We start from the raw sequence: 6,558 nt of genomic DNA on the forward strand, positions 1-6,558 counted from the left end.
TTTCATTTTTCCCTCTTCCATTTATTTCATTCCACCTTTTCTCACCAAAGACTGTTGTCACTTGTTGAAGCAAGATGGTTGCTACTTTGTGAGGATTCAGCCTTCCTCATCCTTGTAAGGCTCTGTGGGTCCAGCTGCTTCCAGTCTAAGTGATAGGCTGAGGGGTCATTTCCTTCCAGGCCTTCCCCACTGCTCAGGACTCTGGTCTCTTCAGCTGCAACCTATCAGGCAAATGACTCGGCTCTCCCCAGGGCTTTAGCTGTTGAGCCTTCTCCTTTCTGTCACATGACCTAGTTCTCTCCTCTTCCATATCTTCTTCTTCTGTGTCTATAGAGCTCCCTTTCTTTCTGAGCCTTCTTCTTGACTGAATGTCCATTAACATAACCCAAGGGGGCAGGGACTCAATCCTGAGCCATGCCCTACTGATGTGGTCAAATGAAAGGCTCTGAATTGATTTAATTAAGTCAACTTAAAACCTTTGAATTTCAGTAAATCAAAGGGTATCATACCCAGAGGAACAGTTTACAAACATAATGTGTATCTCTATCAAGAAAAAAGAACAATTATATATAATTATGCACCTAACCAGGTTATCCCAAAATACATGAGGCAAACAATGGCAAAACTAAAGGGAAAATAGATGCCTCTACAACCATAGTGGGAGACTTTAATACACCATTATCACCATTAAACAGAACATTTTGACAGAGAGTTAATAAAGAAACAGAGACTTTGAATAATACATTAGAGGAACTAGACCTAAAAGACACACACAGAACATTACACCCAAAAACAGTGAGATATATGTTCTTCTCAAGTGCACATGGATCATTCCCCAGGATAAAGCACATGCTAGGTCACAGAAGAAGTTCAAATGAAGTTAGAAAGATTCAAAATATACAAAGTTATTTGTCTGACCACAGTGGAATGAAGCTGGAAATTAATTAGGGGCAGAGAACCAGAATAGGCACAAATACATGGAAGTTAAACAACACACTCAAATAATCAGTGGGTGAAGGAGGAAATTACAAAAAAAAAAAAAAAAATCAGTAACTACCTTTCAATAAGTAAAAATGAGAACAAAACATATCAAAACTTAGAGGATGCAGATAAAGCAGCATAGAGGGAAATTTATTTCCCGTAAGTGCTTATATTTTTTAAAAAAAGAAAGAACTAAAATCAAAGACCTAACTGCACACCTGGAGAAGCTAGAAAAAGAACAAATCCTAAAGCAAGTAGAAGGAAGGAAATAGCAGAGATTAGAGCAGAACTAAATGAAATAGAGAATAAAAAACACTAGAAAATTTTTTAGAAATCAAAACCTGGTTCTGGGAAGCAGCTGTGGCTCAATCAACTGGGCTCCCATCTACCATATGGGAGGCCCTGGGTTCACATCCTGGGGCATCCTTGTGAAGGCAAGCTGGCCCATGCCCATGGAGAGCTGACCGCCTGAACTCATGGAGAGCTGACAGCCCATGCCCATGGAGAGTTGGCACAGCAAGATGACACAACAAAGGGAGACAAGTAGACACAGAAGAACACACAGCAAATGGACACAGAGAGCAGACAGCAAGCAAGGGACAAGGGAGGGAGGATAAATAAATAAAAATAAAAAATAAAAAACCTAGTTCTTTGAGATTAATGAAATTGACAAACACATAGCTAGACTAACAAAGAAAAACTGAGAGAATATGCAAATAAAATAAAAACAGGAGAAGGGATATCACCACTGATCCCATAGAAATAAAGATATAATAAAAGGATACTTTGAAAAATTGTATGCCAACAAGATAAGTAACTTAGAAGAAATGGACAAATTTCTAGAAACACACAATCTACATTGATGAAAGAATAGAAGGACTCAACAGACCAATTCCAAGTAGTGAGATTGAATTAGTCATCAAACACCTTCCAACCAAGAAAAGGCCAAGACCAGATAGCTTCATGGGTGAATGCTACCAGTCATCTCAGAAAGAAATAAAATCAATCCTGCTTAAACACTTCCAAAAAATAGAAGTGGCAGGAACATTACGTAACTCATTCTGTGATGCCAACATCACCCTAATACCAAAGCCACATAAAGACACAAGGAAAGAAAACTGCCACCAATCCCTCTAAACCCTCAACAAAATTCTTGCTAGTCATACTCAACAATATATCAAAAGAATTATACACCATGATAGTGAGTTTGGTCCCAGGTATGCAAGGATGATTCAACATAAGAAAATTAACCAATATAATTGGTTATATAGAACCAATATAATTAACAGACTGAAAGAAAAAAATAATCACATGATCATCTCTATAGGTGCAGAAAAAGCATTTGACAAGATACAGCATTCTTTCTCAATAAAAACACTTCAAAAGATAAGAATAGAATGAAACTTCCTCAACATGATAAATGGTATATATGAAAAACCCACAGCTAACATCATACCCAAGGGTAAAATGCTAAAGGCTTTCCTTCTAAAATATGGAACAAGACAAGAATGCCCACTTTACCACTCTTATTTAACATTGTATTTCAAGTACTTGCTCAAGCACTTAGGCAAGGAAAAGAAACAAAATGAATCCAAATTGGAAAGGAAGAAGTAAAATTTTACTATTTGCAATAACATGATTCTATATGTAGAAAGTCCTGAAAAATCTACAACAAAGCTTCTAGAGCTAATAAGAAAGTTTAGAAAAGTGGCAGGATATAAGATCAATATGCAAAAATTGGTAACATTTCTGTACGCTAATAATGAGCAAACAGAGAAGGAAAACAAGAAAAAAATCCCACTTAAAATAGCAACTCAAAGAATCAACTATCTGGGAAGTGGATTTGGCTCAACAGATAGAGTGTCCACCCACCACAAGGGATGTCCAGGGTTCAAACCCAGGGCCTCCTGACCCATGTGATGAGCTGGCCCAGGCACAGTGCTAATGTGTGCAAGGAGTGCTGTGCCATGCAGGGGTGTCCCCCATGTAGAGGAGTCCCACGCACAAGGAGTACACCCTGAAAGGAGAGCTGCCCAGTGGAAAAAAAGTACAGCCTGCCCAGGAGTGGAGCCGCACACACAGAATGCTGATGGAGCAAAATGATGCAACAGAAAGAGACACAGATTCCCGGTGCTGCTGACAAGAATATAAGTGGACACAGAAGAACACACAGTGAATGGACACAGAGAACAGACAACTGGGGGTGGGATGGGGGAGAGAAATAAATAAAAAATAAATATTTAGAAAAAAGAATCGAGTATCTATGAATAAACTTAACTAAGGGTATAAAGGACTTGCACAGAGAAAACTACACAACCTTGTTAAAGAAAATCCAAGAAAAACTAAATAAATGGAAGAATATTCCATGTTCATGGACTGAAAGACTAAATAGCATTAAGATGTCTATCCTACCCAAACTGATTTACAGATTCAGTACAATCCCAATAAAATTTCCAACATCATTTTTTTTACTGAACTGAAAAAGCCAATTATGAAATCTATTTGGAAGGGCAAGGGCCCCCAAATAGCCAAAAAAACATATTGAAAAAGAAAAATGAAGGCAGAATAACCATGCTACCTGACTGTAAAGCATACCACCAAGCTACAGTGGTCAAAATTGCATTGTATTGGCACAAGAATAAACATAATGACCAATGAAACCAAATTGAGAGTTCAGATACAGACCCATGCATGTGTAGCCAACTGATATTCAACAAGGCCACTAAACCCACTAACTAGGATAGAATAGCCTCTTCAAAAAATGGTGCTAGGGGAACTGGATATCCATATCCAAAAGAAAGAGAGAGGATCAACATTTCACTCTCTATATACAAAAATGAACTTAAGATGGATCAAAAACCTAATATAAGAGCCAAGACAAAAAAAAATCTCCTAGAAGATAATGTAGGGATGCATCTATAACATGTTATAGTAGGAAGTGATTTCATAAACTTTACACCAATGTGCAAGCAATTTTTTAAAAATAGATAAATGGTACCTCCACAAAATTAAAAACTTTTGTGCTTCAAAGGAGTTTGTCAAAAAAATGAAAAGGTAGCCCACCACATGGGAGAAAATATTTGGATATTTGAAAGAACCACTTATCCAACAAGAGTCTAATATCTAACATATATAAAGAAACCCTGCATCTCAAAAGTAAAAAGATAAACAACCCATTTTAAAAATGGGCAAGAGAAGTGAATAGACAATTTTCCGAAGAGAAAATACAAAATGGCTAAAAAGCACATGAAAAGATGCTCAACATTACTTGCTATTAGAGAAATACAAATGAAAAGAACAATGAGATATTATTTTACACCTATTTGGCTGATAATAAAAAACAGAAAGCTACAAGTGTTGGAGAGGATGTGGAGGAATGGGAATATTCATCCACTGCTGGTGGGAATGTCAAATGATGCAGCCATTATGGCAGATAGTTTGGCAGTTCCTCAGGAAACTATCTCTAGAACTGCCATATGATCCAGCAATTCCACTCCTAGGTATATACCCAGAAGAACTGAAAGCAGAGACATGAACATAAATGTTAATAGCAGCATTTTCACTATTGCCAAAAGTTGGAAGCACTCAAGTGTCTTTCAAAGGATGAATGGATAAGCAAAATGTGGTATACACATACAATGGAACTTTACTCAGCTATAAGAATGAAGTATTGACACACACACAACAACATGGATGAATCTTGAAGACCTTATGTTGAGTGAAATAAGCCAGTCACTAAAGAACAAATATTGCATGACCTCACTGATATGACCCAAGGATACTGAGCAGACTCACAAAAATAGAGTCTGTAACAAAAGTTACCAGGAGATGAAAAGGGAATAGAGACTGGTGATCCAATGATCAATCTGGGCAGAAAATATAAGGTAGAAGGGGGTGATTTGGCAGTGGATAGGGGTGATAGTACAGGAATGTGAGTGGGATCAATGGTGCTGGAGTGTGAGGATACACAGTACTAGAGGATGGGTTGGGCTATCCATGGAACTGTGGGGAGGGCTGAAATAAGGAACAGGTGAACTCTGGGGAGGTGGAGGTTTGTAATTGAAAATACAATTGTGAGAATGTTACTTTTGCAAATATGACAGGGGAGGGTGTCTGTGGTGGATGGATGTGTGGGAAAGGGTACACCTGGGGCATGCTCCTATGGAATATGAATATGTTCATTTTGTAATAGGATGTTATCTCAGTGGGTGGAGACCCATACAATAAACAACAAAATACTAAACTTCCATCCTAGGAAGATAAATTACATTCTCAAAGAGAGGAAGAAGAATCTCTTGAGTACATAAGCAGTGCCTAATAAAAGAAAACAGACCAATATGCCATGACCTTAATATTAATGAATGTGACTATGAACCTTATTCTTGTAAAATTGAAACTTAGCCTAATAATAACTATCACCTAAGAGTTATCTCCTGAAAACTTCCTTGTTATGCAAATGTGGCCTCTCTCTCAGGCAAACTCTGCATATAAATACACTACCTTCCCCCCAGCATAGGACATGACTCCCAGGGGTAAGCCTTCCTGGCATGGAGAGATTAATACCAAGCACCAATGAGTGATGCATTTGAAAAAAGGCCTTGACCAAAAGGGGGGAACATTAAACACTCAAAATGAGTTGGGAGTCATTCCAGAGGTTACACTTATGTAATTTGTTGGAGTATAGGTATGTCTCACTAACTACCACTGTGAACAAAGCCTCAGAGTGGTGCTCTTGAGGGCACTGAAGCCGTCCGGACACTGTAGGCATACAACCCCTTGAAATCAGCACCCTGTCAGTGGATCTTACCTTGGAATATATGATAACTTATTTCCCCAATGTAACAGAGTTAGACTCACTTATAATTTCCCTACACATGATACTTCTACCCCCTTTTTTTGAGCCTATAATTTGCACTATACCCTTTAAATATATGGTTCAGAGACTTAAATTTTCATGTGTTCACATGCTGGCTGAGCACTGAATCAAAGCAGAGTCATAGCCAACACCCACTCTTCAGTTCATGGGACTCATCCAGGACCATTTACAAAATGATGATGAAGGACAACCCCCATCCCAAAAGTCAGAGAGTATCTACAACAGCAAGCAAAACAGTTCCTTCTTTCTGCAACATAAGATCTAAGACCCCTCTCAATCTGAGGCAGAATGGGCATCACCATCTCAAAATCCTCAAGGTTGAGGAATGAACAAACATTAAGGGGGGAAGGCATCCATAGACAAAGTAAACTTATTAATATTGTAGTAATGGAAGAACATATAACATTGATATAAAGATAGTGGTTACCAGAGGTTCTGAGGGGAGAGGGTCAAAGGGCATTCTTAGGGCAATGGAATTAAGTATAAACTACAGTGTAAACTATAGACCTTGGCTAGTAGGAATGCTTCAATAATTAGTCATCAATTGTAATAAATGTAGTATGCAATTGTAAGATGTTATTAATAGGGGAAGATGTGGGAGGGGGAGGGTAGTATACGGGAATTTCTTATGCTTTTGATGTAACTTTTCTGTAACCTATAACCTCTTCAAAAATAAACTTTATTATATTTTTTAAAAACCC

The sequence above is a fragment of the Dasypus novemcinctus genome, chromosome 11 (genome assembly GCF_030445035.2).
Source record: "Dasypus novemcinctus isolate mDasNov1 chromosome 11, mDasNov1.1.hap2, whole genome shotgun sequence".
NCBI lineage: Eukaryota > Metazoa > Chordata > Mammalia > Cingulata > Dasypodidae > Dasypus > Dasypus novemcinctus.